Raw genomic sequence first — 15,094 nt, forward strand, 5'->3', positions numbered from 1 at the left:
ATCAGCTCTAACCATCTATGTTGTCTCATGTTTAGTTCAAGTTGAGTGAAGATGTATTTGAGACTTTTGTGATCAGTGTATATGTGACATACATTCCCCAACAAATAATGTCTCCATATCTTCAAAGCATGAACAACTGATGCGAGCTCTAAATCATGTGTGGGATAGTTGACTTCGTGCTTTCTCAATTGCCTAGAAGCATATGTAATAACTCAACCTTCTTGTATAAGCACACACCTAAAACCTATACCGATGCATCACAGAACATATCAAAAGGCTTTTCAATGTCAGGTTGTGCCAGAATAGGAGCAGTGGTTAGTAAGATTCATAGAGTGTGAAAAGCAGCCTCACACTCGGGGGTCCAATTAAACTTTTCCTCCTTCTGAAGCAATCTAGTCATGGGCTTATCTATCTTGGAAAAATCTAGAATGAAACAACGATAATAGCCTGCTAGCCCTAGAAAACTCTAAACTTCATGAACCAAAGTCGGGCCTTCCAATCCATGACCTCTTGCACTTTAGATGGGTCTACAGAGATTCTATCTTTAGATAATATATAACCCAAGAAAGGTACTTTCTTCAGCCAGAATTCACACTTGCTAGACTTTGCATACAATTTATGCTCTCTCAGCCTAGATAAGACAACTCTCAGATGCTCTGTATGATCTACCTCATTCTCAAAGTAAATCAGGATATCATCGATAAACATACCATGAACTTGTCAAGCTGGGCATGAATATCGAAATTCATCAAATACATGAAGTAGGCAGGAGCATTTGTCAGTCCAAAGACAACCAAGTACTCATACAGGACGTACCTAGTGGAGAAAGCTATTTTAGGTACATCTTCTGGCCTGATCTTAATATGGTGGTAGCCTGATCTCAAATCGATCTTAGAGAATACCTTTGCTCTTGTCAATTAATCAAACAAAATATCAATATGAGGCAAAGGGTACTTGTTCTTAATGGTTACAGCATTGAGTGGCCTATAATCCACACACATCTGTAAGGATTTGTCCTTCTTCACAAATAAAGTTGGACAACCCTAGGGTGACGAACTAGGTCGAATGAGACCTTTGTCTAAGAGTTCTTGTAGCTGAATTTTAAGTTTGGCTAACTCATTTGGTGGCATCCTATAGGGTCTTATGGAGATAGGTGTTTGTACCGGGTAGTAACTCAATCCTAAATTTCATATCCCTATCAGGCAACAAACCCGACAACTCATCTGGGAATACGTCTAGAAATTCACAAACTACCAAATATCACAAAGAGTAGTGGCTTGGATAGCACATGACAAGTTTCGAATATCAAAACTCTGAGGAAGCAGTACTAGAAAAGCACTACCCCCTTTGGTTCTCTCAACATAATTGTTCTTGTGGTAGTGTCAATAAGAACTCCATGACCACTCATCCAATTCATGCCCAATATCACATCTATGGCTAAATCTGGCAATACTATGAGATCCATAGTATACTCCTTCTCTTGTATGGAGATGAGCACATCTCTAACTATTTGGTTTGTAGAGATAGTAGCCCCAGCTAACTTATACTATAACCACCCTTGTCTATGACCATTATCTTCTGACCATGCTTAGATATAAATGTCTAACTCATAAATGAATGTGAAGCTCTAGAATCAAATAAAACAATTGTGGGTGTTTGTTTACAAGGAACATACCAGTGGTAACAACTTCCCCTGCGAGAATTTCCTCCATAGCCATATAGTGCACGTACCCTAGGACGTGCCTTAGAATTGGTCTGCTTTTGGTTACCCTAGTTTTGATTTCCACTCTTCTTGGGATAAGGGCACTCCTTGGACCAGTGGCCCATCTGATTGCAATTGAAGCATGGCTGGTTACTTCTTGGCCCTATTGAGCTTCCTTGGCCTATGTTACCCTTGGCCAGGGCAATGGTGAATGCCTTGCGAAATACCTTTTGAGGTCGGCTAGACTATGTGTTCTTATGGGGAGGCCTAAACTTAGGTGCTGGGGGATAGAATTGTAGCCTTGCTACCATGGAAGCCCTTGACTGAGATGAGCCCGAGGCACCCACCTCAGTAGCTCACTTGTGGCCTTTTGCTGCCGCATGTAAGTTGTTCTAGGTTCTCTTGCATGAGGGCATCACTGACAAATTCATTATATGTAGCACATCTAGAGTTGGTCATGGTTTTCATCAACTTGGTGCCAAGGCCTCTCTTGAAGCTTTCTATCTTTTTCTCTTCTGTATCCATGAATGATGTTGCATATCTGGACAAGTTGTTGAATGCATGCATATACTCGGTAGAGTCTTTGTCCCCTATGTTAGCTTCATAAACTCAGCGACCTTCAATCCGCATCAGCCCCTAGGGGTATATGATGCCCCCTAAAGGCTGTCTTGAATTGCTCCCATGTAACATTTGCTCCAGCAGGTAAGCATAGACAAATAATGAGTCCACCAGATACCTATAGGCCCCTGTAGTTGATGCGATGCATACTCGGCCTTCATCATTTCGGTGACCCTCAAGAGACAGAGCTTCTGTTCAATAGTGTTCAACCACTCATCAACCTAGAGCGGTTCTTCTACTTCTTTAAAGATAGGAGGCTTAGTCTCCTAGAAAGTCCTTGAATGTACTATATTATTGGGTTCTAGCCCCTGAATTTTGCTAGGCAGGCATGGGTAGTATTCTACGCAATGAGGCATAGTGTTTCTTCCATTGCTGCCTGATTACCCCAAGAATTGTGTGAAAAACTCATTCATGGAGGGTGGCGGTGGTGGTGGTAGGTCACCCTCATTGCCACCTTGGCTGGTACCTACCCCTAGCGCGAGGGTGAGTCATCTGCAAAATTGCAACAATAAGTGATTATTGGCTAATGTCAAGAAATATGCAGAAGAATTGTGTAACCATACCAAACTAATTTACTGGAGAGAATCTAATTCATATACAATAAATATAGGCACAATAGTTCATTCTCACAACATGAATATCACCTAATTTGATCACTTATCATACTCGCAATACGTTCGCATGCATGTCACATTTTACCAGTAAAACAAAACTAGAATTTCATTAGAGTTCGACCCATAGTGGACCAACATGCAAGGTTCCAATGTTACATCAATGATGCATTCAAAGATTGAAACTTAAGCTACGTGTCTATTACATAAAAGATCGAAAAAGATACAAAACTAGCGCATCTAGCTAATCACTATAGCTGAGTCAGGGCTCAAAGTGGTCACTGTCAACACCGGACATATAATCACCATGGTTGTCCTCCTAGGGCTCGACCTCCTCCTCAGACTCCTCCTTGACATCCTCCATGCCATCATCATGGGGAACCAATACATTTGGATCTTCTTCTACTGTGGCTACTAGGGGAGGAATAGGATTAATGATGTTGTTGAGGCGATGAACATCATGTTGAAGCTCTGCCATGGTGTTCTAGTGCTCCTAAACTTGACGCCGGTACTCCATCTCCCTCTGATGGTAGTCATTCTCTAGCCACCCAACTAGAACCATAGTCCTAGTCCTAGCCTCCTCTCTAGCCTCTACAAGATGGTAGGCCTCATCCCTCTACTGGATGGCCTGCACCCTCTAAGCAGGATTGGCCCGTGTCTCTGCCTATGCTACATTCCTATCTACAATAGCATTCTCCATCTGAGTCTAGAGGGATCCCAATGCTGTATGAGCATCAGTAGTGTCCTAAAGAGCCTCCCTAGCTATCTTCTTGTGCTTACGCACACGCTTCTTTAGCCTTCGCTGTACTTCCCTAGCTTCCATGAGCTTGTTCACACAAATGTTATAAGACTCTTGCTAGAAATAGCGGGCATCCTCTCAGGCATAAAACATGTGCATGATAGTGAACATAGCACTCATAATAGGACTCAAGCTCTATGCCCGCTCATCACAGTCCCGCACCATAGAAATGCGGTCATGCTGCCTCCAAACTATCGTAGCTAGATCCACTTAAGGAATAGATCCCGCTGCACCATTGGTGAGTGAATCACCATGCTACTGACAAAGTGTGCTCAAGATCTCAAAGGCTGCCACTTGAGTGCCTTCCCAAGGGGTTCTTCCCTTAGACTCTGCTTTCTAGCCCTGGTACTGCGATGCCCATGTACAAGCTAGGATGGACACTTGCACCTCAAACCATGGTTCCTCTTACACATGCCTCTGTGTCCAATAGTACTAGGGCGGTTCTATGTACCCCACAAAGTGCAACACTCTCTAGAGCAAGGCATGTGTGCCAAAGATACCCAAGAACGCCTCATTCCCTTTCGGTGGGTAATAAGATGCCATCTATAGCAAAATGGTGCAACTCTCGTAAGAACAACGTTATAATAGAAAAGAGTTACTTAACCGAATAAGAAACTTATAAGGGGAGGAACAATGCAAGTATGTAATGAATGATTTATCATGATGCATGCACGTTCCATACATCCTCACAAGCTTAGGAAAATTGAAACTTCTAGCGGCATACATGGTGGCATACATGCGTTCTCTCATAAATAACATAACTAGTTAGGCTACACATTTCATTCGTTAGCGTACCTGCACAAGAGTTTCATTTTAGCCCAACCCCACAATTATATAATTACAGAATGAAATCTGGTCTCTAGGTTGAATACTAAATACTTCCATATATATAGACCCATATATATACTTCTGTATCAAAGCTACCCAAAAGTAAATACGTCCCATATATACATATAAATATGCATATACAGCCGTATCAAAGCTAACCCACAATTAAATACCTTAGTATATATATATGAGACATATATATACTTCAGTATCAAAGCTACCTCTCCCCTTAGACCACACGCTCACATCTTGCGGTCATGCTACTCATCATCTTACCTTGGGCGTAGAGGTATTTGATCCATACATTACCACTCAAGTGAATGGCACCCATACAATAGCACGTCGTATGGACGACGAAAATGAAAACCCCCATGTTAGTACTTATTTAGCCACCTAAAATCCTTAACTGGGCATAAAGGAAATGATCACTGGCACACTTTAGATTCAAATTTCAGATTTGAACATCTCTATATATATATATTGCCAAAAATGATTTTGGAAAACAAAACCTTTGTTTTAAATACACATGTGGCAAATAATGTTAAATCTTGCTCTGATGCCAGTTGTAACAGAACCGTCCAATTTATAAGAGCACAAGTACAATGGCAGCCCGCACGCGGTCGCACTATCATACTTGAGCCCATATAAACCCGGTAGTCCTTTGAGTACCACAAAGGGTCTCAATTCATCGCCAACATACAACTAAGATCGTACATGATTCAACATACATGGCACATATTACATAGAGTTTACAATTACATTACCATCCATCGGAGTACAATTAAAAGTTATTACAACCCAAGTTCAATTAAAGTAGTCGTAGCGGAAGCAAAGGTAGTTTTGAAACTAACATCTCACACCATTGTTCAAATACTTGCTAGTTCATGATCATATCCCATAAAAGCATCATAGATTAGATATATAGAAGCGCCTTGCCCATGGCCTACTCCTCGTCCACGGCGGGACAGAAGCAGTTCTTACAATATCCATGATATATTGTGCTATCTGCAACAAGTGGCAAATAAACCCTAAGTACGAGAAGATACTCAGCTAGACTTACACGTCATAAACCAAAAATAAAGTGACTCCTATGGATCATGCAAGGCTTTATAAGTGGAGCTAGCTTGACACTATTTTGCATAAAAAGCCACTGAATTCAGCTATACATTTTATAATTCGGTCATCAAGTTAATTATAGCTATTCATCTATATATTAACAACTAACATGTGCCAAAAATGTGGTATATCCATTTAGTAGCATAACAATAGTAACCATAGCTGGTGTAATAATTCCATGTTCAGCATAACCATCAAATTCCATAGTTAAATTACTGTGATGTTGGAGCTAGTCAAGTTTCTCACTATCCGGGAGAGATGGCGATTCGAATCAGTTTCAACAAGCTAGGCAGTATTCCTAACACAAACCTAGGTCTACCAGCCATGGTAGCCTTAGGTCACCTTTCGTACAACTTAGGTACACATTTCACGGGTTCGATCAGTGCCACATAATTAGGGATTCTACTGGTTACCAGGATGATTAGGACTACCCTACCCTTGGGCTCACATCTGGCTCCCCACACATCCTTACTACCACTAGTGTGCGCACTCTTATAGAATGAGACCTGGCCTGAGTTGAGCTACTCGGCTTCGTAGTCGAAACGAGTTATCCGACCAGCTAAGTGAGAGGCATGCGTTCAATCTCGACAGAAGTGCCAACAATGGTACGGTCCTTAATCGACACAAACGGGGACCAACATAGCCAACCCAACACCATTGCATATAAGTTCCCATCTGGTCTCCACTTAATAACACCCCATGGTTATTTTCCATGATAGCAATATATAGCCAACCGTGCTTCGGTATCAACCTATATCTCACAGGTGACAGGAAATCACCCGACTTCTACCACTCTAACCATGGCTAAGCATTATTCGATCCTAGACCTAAATAGGGTTCAAGGTATATTTCTGGACAAGGTAGTTCTATGCATCAAGTGATTCCAATCAACTCTTATAACCTAATACATCAAACATAAAGGACTCAAGTGATATTTTATAAAACATAGTAGGCTTATAATGCTCCAAGGCTTGCCTTTTAGGAACGAAGTGGGTTAGTGGTCAAGGCACTCTAGAAGTTCCTCAGTGATCAGCTCCTCTTTTTCGAATTCCAGTAGGGTTACTCCTTTGGGCGATCCTATATGCATGAGCACAAAATAAGATACAAGAATGCACAGGTAATGATATGGATGATATGATATGATGCATAAACATAAATGTCCTTAACAACAAGGTATTAGGGTGATAACAAGATTAACTTTCTTTTACTGAGTAGGTGCATATCTCTTCTCTAGTAACTAAACAAACACCTATTTAAATATTTTCTAGGTTGTAAGACAGCAGTCACTTGTTTGTAACCATAACTGGAGTTATACACATCCAAACACTATGATCTTGGACTTTATAGAAATCTTATAAAATTGTCTACAACTTTTTTTAATCATCTTAAGGTGATTCAGTAGCTATCTAGGTCAAACAATTCAATCTTTCAGATCTGTCCAGAGGACAAGAAAATCTAACAACAGATTTCTAACAGCTATAACTCTTAAACCATTTGGCCTATGACCATGAAATTTTAAGACAAGCAAGATGAGTAAGTTACCAACAACTTTGTTATAAACAAGTTTCAAAGAAGATGTCATTATCATCATGAATTTGTCAACACAACAGAAACTACTCATGCAGACATCTAGTTAAATTATAAAGCAATAATTAACTAGTTGCCTATAACCAATTAACTTTGAGCATAACTACCAACATCAACTAATCATATGCATCACAAGCACCACATAAAACATCATGGTTAAGCCCAACTAATTTTTTATATACATTTATTAATTTCCTTATATAATAGGGTGATTTAGAAGATAAATAATTCTAGTGCATAATAAAATCTAAGAAAATTATAGTAGCTTACATATGACCCCAAAAGTCTACTGCACAAATTTCATGCCAATTTGATAAGTATAGCCATGTCTACAAAAGTGACAAATTGCATAGGCTTATTTTAGCAAAAATAGTTTAGCCTAGTGAAAAGTGTTAAACAACAGATTTCATGTTTTTCTTACTTTCATCCTAGCAAAAGAGCACTGTGTAAAAATTTGCATGTTCATAAATTATGTATTTTTACCCCAATTATTTTCACTAGAAACTAGCAATTATTTAAGATTAAATAGGAAGACCATATTCCAATTATGCCTACTATAGGTTTAGTATTTTTCCTAGCTTTAGCATGTCAACACAAGACGAACAAAATTAGAATCACAATTTTAGCACCTCTCTAGCTCAAGTTATGCATTTTACAAGATAGAAACTATTTTAAAAGCACTTTACTCTCTTAATTTAATTCTCCCAGAAAATATCCCAAAAAGCAAGTTACATATTTTTATCAAATACTAAACTTCATGATGAATCCATCAAAATTTGGTTCACCCAAATTGGACAATCCTAGCTCAAGATATCAATTTTTGAAGTTTGCATTCAAATCTAGGAAAATAAACCAAGATATTCATTTCCACTCTGACTGACAGCTAGGCCCCGCGGTCAATGGGTCCCACCCATTAGTGATTCCTAGGCAGAGCGTGGCCTTTGATCGATAAGAACTCACCATCGACGGGGTCACCAGCGACAAGGTCTTCACTATCGTGCTCCCCATGACACCCCGCGTCGAATGGTACCCATGGTTAGCTTGGCGGTTCACTAGAGCGATCTCACCGGCGAGCATGGTGGCTCAACTACAATGCGTGGTAGAGGATTCACTGTATTCGATGAAGATGTGACCAAGCAAGCATGGCTACAGCTTCTATGAACCCTAGCGGAGCTCTATGGTGCGGATCGAGCCACGGTGAAGCGACGGTGAGCTCCAGACACGTGCATGGCAGCACGGTGGCACACAGCGCACATGGCAAGCGCTTGTTGTTCTGATGAGATAGTGGTTGGTGATGGGTCTCCATCTTTGGTGATGGTGCTAGGGTTTAAGACCATGCAGAAACACACTCTAGAGGGGGACGACGTGGTCTAGTCGGTGCCAGACACGGTGAGCTTAAGCTCACGGCCATGGCAGGCGTGCGTGGTGCAGTCGCATGTTCCCGTGCAGGCTGATGATAGTAGCAGGCCAAACCGACTATGACATGAGCTATTAGGACATAAGATGATGATGGACTACGGGAGAAAGAGGTAGGAGGAGTAGCGGATAGGGATGGCATGGTGAGATTGGAGCACGACTGGTGCTCCATGGCCATGGCGGCTACGACGACATGAAATGTCGTGTTACCTGGGCTGGAACGGTGGCAATGGTGGGTCAGGGAGGTAGAGCGGCTCACGGTGAAGCTATGCACATGATGGATTGGATGGAGGCGCGGCAGTAGGTGGCACGCGAGTGCGGCAGAGGTGTGCGGCGGTGACAGCGAGCATGGCTCCGCTCGATGAGCTAGCGAGAGGGAGAGAGCAGAGCGAGAGAGTGAGGATGAGCGAGCGCAGCGACTTCGCCTCCCTTTTCTCCCCTTGCTTGCCTAACCGGCCGGGCCAACGCTGGTGAGTGGCCACCATGTGATGCGCATGGCCTGGCGCTAGTCAGCCACGATGTGCTCGGATAGCCGATTCAAATCAGCCGTTAGGCCGACTATCAAGCCATCTTCGTACCACTATTACTCCTAATCCGTGCACAATTAGCAAAAATTCCATTACTAAGAATTGTAGAGCTACATGTGATCTCCAACTTTGCTTAAATGAGCTTGGTCAAATTTGAGCTAGTTTTCAAATTGGAAAGCCTCAAAGTATGGTACATGAAACTGTTAATCAGTTCTTAGAAAATTTTCTAAGTCTAAAAACAACATTTGATTGCTATTTTGGAGCTATTTTTTACTATGTTAGGCACTGAATTAGCTCATGACCCTTAAATAAAGTTTGTTGCCCATAAGATAAGATACATCTTTTATTAAGGGTTCATTGCCATGCAAACACTCTAAGCTACTGTTCAACTTTGGTTAAACTAGCATCATGAAAATGACATTTTAAGTAAACTAGCACTTAGAAGCAAAATTGGCCTATGTCATGAATACAAACATTGTTCCATTTACCATCCTAGATATGTCTAAGGTGTTTTTGTGACCTCACAACCATCTCTTGCATTGGTCACACATTATCACAAGCATATGCTTGTATATAATCAACATCACATGTGATAACATATAAAGAATGAGGTGAAATTTCATATGGTCATGCTCATGAATAAATGGATGATGCTTGTGCTCATGAAATGCAAGTGCCAAATGCATGCTTAACACTAGGGTGTTACAGTGCAACCTGGTATATATAGGCTAGAGCATCAATCCTAGACCCTTGGATCAAACCGACTTGAATTAACGGTGAAGATGCAATCCTTAAGGCGATGGAGAACCGACATAGCAAAGAGGATGATAGGAGGGGCCCATAGGGTCTAGGTAGCCTCTAGGTGGGGCCGGCTAGCCCCACCTTACAATGGCTGGTGCCCTGCCTTGGTCGAGAGCCTCCTGGAGTCTTCTAGAGTCTTCCCCCATCGGTTACGCAGCGGAATTCTGTGATTTGCTCTGACGAATAGGTCCTCCTTGGCAATTTTTTGATTAAGTCCTGCTGGAAACACAGATTCACTAAAACACATGGAATTTGTCAGTTTAATCCCCTAAGTCTATGTTGGTGATCCATTTTAGCTATTTATGCAAGTTATATTGATGGTTTATGATGTATGTTATCTGCCATCAACAGGGGCCCGCTTCGGTCGGCGGAGAGGTGACAAAACATGGGACCAAATTAGGACCAGAGGGTCGCTATCATCTGGGGTGGGCGGTATCTCTAAAATGGTGAGCAAGTCCTAGGCTAGTAGAAATATTCCTAGGATATGTAGTGGTTGCGGGGGCATTTTTGTCCACGGAAAGCCTAAGGGCGTGTATAAATAGCCCCTAGGGTAGAAATTGTAAGAACATGGAAGACCATATTCACTATGAATACTTTTACCATGTTCGCTCCACCTTATACTTGCTTTGGCATTTAGTTTGCTTAATTTGCTCATGCAACAACCTAGTGTTCGAAGGCTAAGGCCTAGAACAACATAACTTATATGATTAGAATTAGAGCTAAGTTGAGGTGGCGATTTGTTGTTCCTTCAAGTTTGCCCATGTCTTATGCTTGTCGATCCATAGGGTCAGAGTCCTGGGGGATAATGGTAGTTTCTTTATACATGGGCGTGGTGCCCGAGTGCATAGAAACCTTCGGATGTGATGGTGCTCCATGGTTGAGGGGTAGGCGGCAAGTGGTGACAGCCCTGTCCATCCCTTGTAATCCCCCACGTTCAGGTATTCATATAGGGGTTCATAAAGTCTCTTGCGCTTGCTGGCAGACCAGTGCTTGGAGATCTCCCCATCCATCTTACACTTAGGTCTAGCACTAACCATGTAATTTGTATGATTATTAACTATTCTTTGCATGGCTATTTTAGAACAAGCTTGCTCCACTTAGGAACATTCTTTTATTTCTTTCTTTCCCTTTTATCCCTAAATATACCATGTTTACCCCTATCATGAACCTTGGTTCACTTTTCAAGCATGTAATCTTGTTCATATCTATACTAGAATCTTTACAACATGCCTTCCTTTGGGAAAATATAAATAACAATACCCTAAATACTTCCGAGTGAAATGCTACAATGATAGCTTCATGCGCTTGCAAATAAATATAAAAAATGGTTAAGGAACTATCAAGGCTTTACCTAGTGACATTGCTAATTATTAGTAATGTAACTAAGTATTGCCAACACACATTTCTGGCGCCTTTGTTGAAGATGGATTCCATCTCCATACTTGGTGATTGCTTTAAGAAATACCAACAAGCATTTCTGGCGCCATTGCCATGGATGAATTCTATCTCCATACTTGGTGATTGCACTAAGAAATGCCAATAAGGGATGCGTTTAGAAACCACCTCGCCCGATGGCAAGGAGACCCCCACGATGGCCTCGGGGGCTACACAAACTCCCTAGACGGAGAACGTGGCCCCTTGATTGATGAGGGCCCGGGCGACACGCTGCTAAAACCAATACACTCCCTAGAGTTGGGTCGGCAGCTGCTGAGCGCAGGGCCCAACGAGGGCCCCGTTTGAGCTCAACGTGCTTCCCGCACCCCAACCTATGATTGCTAAGGTCGGCTTGAGAGGATCAAAGCCTGCTACCGAAGGCCCCAAAAGGGCATGGCATGTTGGGTGATCAGGTGGCCCTGAGCTAGAGCCCAAACGCTCTCGATCACCTAACCCATGGCAGGCCTAGATAAGAAAGGAGGGTGCCCCTAGGCCCAATGTTGGCAACTCCTAGATGAGTACACCAGGCCCTTGCCCAGGTCTCAAACTTATGCAACGCAAGTCAAGAAAGGGGTCAGCATCACCATTGCTCAGCCTCGGTAGCCGAGTGCCCCCATCACACTCGGGAAGAGCACCATGGAGGGCATCACACTCTTGTTAGCAGAGGTTGTCCCCACCATGGCTAGCTCAGTCATCGGAACATCAAATTTAGTACTTCATCGACATCATGAATCTAGGCCAAGAAAGTCCACGAAGGGCTCGGGGGCTCCTGACAAGATCCTAAAATAGGGGTATGTTAAGCCTCGCGATCAAAGGTTCCCAACCAAGAGACCCCATGACCGACCCCTCTAGGATCACCCAGGCGCTTAGGGGCTATACTCCTTGGGTCAAGCCCTAGCATGGCCTGCCACCTTTGCTCAGGGCTTAGGGGCTCGCCCAAGCCTTAGGCTCCTGATTGATGGAAGCATGGACCTTATCCTTAGCTCCCTCCCAACCTTCAGCACCTAGCCAAGGCCCTAGGCATGAGAAGGTGCGCCTTGAGCCACCAAGGCTCAAGAGGCTCCCTAGTGCTACCCTGTGGGCACAGCTCTATCTATTGCTCCTCTGATAGGGTCATGCATGGGGCGTGACATAAGAAGACAAACTCCTCCGCTAGCTTCTAGGGCTTGGGGGCTTTTGAGCCCACACATCAGCCCCTCAAACTAACCTCCTTTCGCCTACAAGAAGCCTCTAGAAGGTGCACCTGGTGGAGACCGGTCTAAGCCGACATAGCCTAACACTTAGCATGTTAGAACAGAGCAGCCAGACGATGCCTAGAGCTTCTTTGGCTCCATGACATTGCCATGGTCCACACAGTGCCACTACAGGACCCTCTTGGACTTCGGTGCATGTAGACCATAGGCTCAACTCCCCCAAACCACCATGTACCTGACCTACCTCGAGATACAAGGGGAAGGTTAGATCCTAAGAGGGGGAGGATGATTCTAGATAGAGGACGATTCAAGATAGATCATTTGAGTCCTCACTGTTCCACTTGAGCTCTACACCGAGAGCAGAGCAACCCAAAGAGGGGCACTGAGAGCTCCTCCACCACACATGTTGTCTTCCTCCTCTCCAACAAGGGGGAGGCTCCATCGGAGGTGAGGCATCCATAGGATCAGCACCGAGCTGATCCCCTACCAAATCTCTCTCTTTCTCCCTTACACTCTATTGTAACCCCTAGATTTTGGGTCCTCTTTAGTATAAGGATCATCAACTGTTGGACTGTAGGGCATCGATTGCCTGAACCAAGATAAACTATTGCATCCCCTCTGTGATTCTTGTGTTCTTGAGTCCACCTAAGCCACCGGAAACAATGCTTACCATGGTTTCAACCTCGTGACACATAGTAGTGCCATTGGTGGTGATGGTGTTTTGTAAAGTGGACTAGTAAATTTATACGATTGTTGTGCTGCTCTAGGAAGATGATGGTAGCATCCAAAAGACATGAGGATTTATACTAGTTCAGGCCGAAGCCCAATGTCTAGTCTCAGAGATGATCGAGTGCATGTTCCTCGCTTGAATGCTCCAAAGTTCTTATAATGGGGGTGCAAGAATGGTGGAAGAGGTTGGAGAGCTAGAGCTAGGAGATGGACTACCTAGAGGGAAGCTCTAGGAGCCCTACTATGATGGAGAATGAGTAAAATGGTAGAAGATCAGAATTTGTTTCGGATGGGTGCCCTAGCTATCCTTATATAGAGTCTAGGGCTAGGGCGTGTATAGAGACGGATGTTCTCCTGACCAAAGGGTCATGAGCCTAAGGAAGGTCCTAGCTAACTTGGCTTGCAAGCTATGCCATCTTGTGGTGCATATATGGGCATGGTAGTCATCACGGTCCTATGGCCACGTTGCGGCATGGTGTGGCATGGTGCTACTGTGCTAGCCATGGTGGCTCTGTAGGCATGGTGGTGATGGTGTCTTGTCCGGATTGCGTGATGCAGAAGTGGCGTCTGACCAAACCAAGATGACCACTATCCCCTTAGTCCTTGTAGGGTTAGTGCGACATGCCTACTCCTATCAGAGCGGGCACATTTGGTTGGGCTTGACCTAATCCCTGTTCCTCCCAGGGGTTAGGACGGGGAGGAGGTCATGCGCCTATCGAATGTCATGCAGCTAAGTCAAGAGGGAGGGGTCATGGCTGCCCCCAGCCTTGGTGTCTAGGCCTGGTTCGCTTGGCCTAGCTAGGCCTTGGTCATTCGGGCCTTCGCCTACTAATGTCTTGCAGGACGCTTGGCCTGCTAACTAATCAATGTCTTGAGACACCCCGGGGTTATAACCCCAATAGTAGCCCCGAGCATTTTCCGATCACGAAGTGATCGTCAATGCGCTAAGATGCGTATGTATTCGTGCGTGGGTTCATTGTCGTGGCCTATTCAAGCTTCGTTGCTCGACCCCTCATGGATTGGTGTGTTCATTGTGGTAGGTGGCTATTATGTTTGGCCTTGTCCTGAACGCTATTGACGGTCTTTACCGATCAAATCCAACCACCAATTAAGACATAAAAAAGGGAGAAATTAGCAATCTTAAAACACATGCATTTATTATTAACCAAGTTCCACTGTGTATTTGGAGAACATTATTTTGCAGGTCACAAACACAAATACATGGAGAAATTTACCGAAAGGTGCTTTCCAACACTGGTTTGCGCAAAAGAATAACAAAGACGCATATCAACTCGACTCAACCAGGGCAAAGCACCACCGAGGAGTGATCGAAGTCTAGCCCATAGCCTGCCATGCAACGGCAGTGGCGAGGAGGCTCAGTTAGGGGGCTACCGACCCCTAGGGGCGAGCGACCCCCTACCGGCGCTCCTCAGCCACCCCTTGCTCTGGTGGTGGCATGTGGACATGCTAAGGTGGTGGAAGCCAGGGACAGGCCAAGAATAGCCTCTAGCACCACCTCTACTCCTTGTATAAATAGAGGGGTACCCCCCTCTACAACACACACCACATTGAGCAACACCTCTCACACCTCACTCTCTAGTTGTAGCTTTACTTTCTTTTCATAGTATAGAGCAAGGCAAAACTAACTTGGAGAGCTTGGCTCCTTGAAAGAAGAGACCCATGGGTATGAATAGAAATATGAGTTCTCCCAAAGTCATGCTCTCATCTTACAT

Source organism: Miscanthus floridulus, chromosome 3, assembly GCF_019320115.1.
Source record: "Miscanthus floridulus cultivar M001 chromosome 3, ASM1932011v1, whole genome shotgun sequence".
Classification (NCBI taxonomy): Eukaryota; Viridiplantae; Streptophyta; class Magnoliopsida; order Poales; family Poaceae; genus Miscanthus; species Miscanthus floridulus.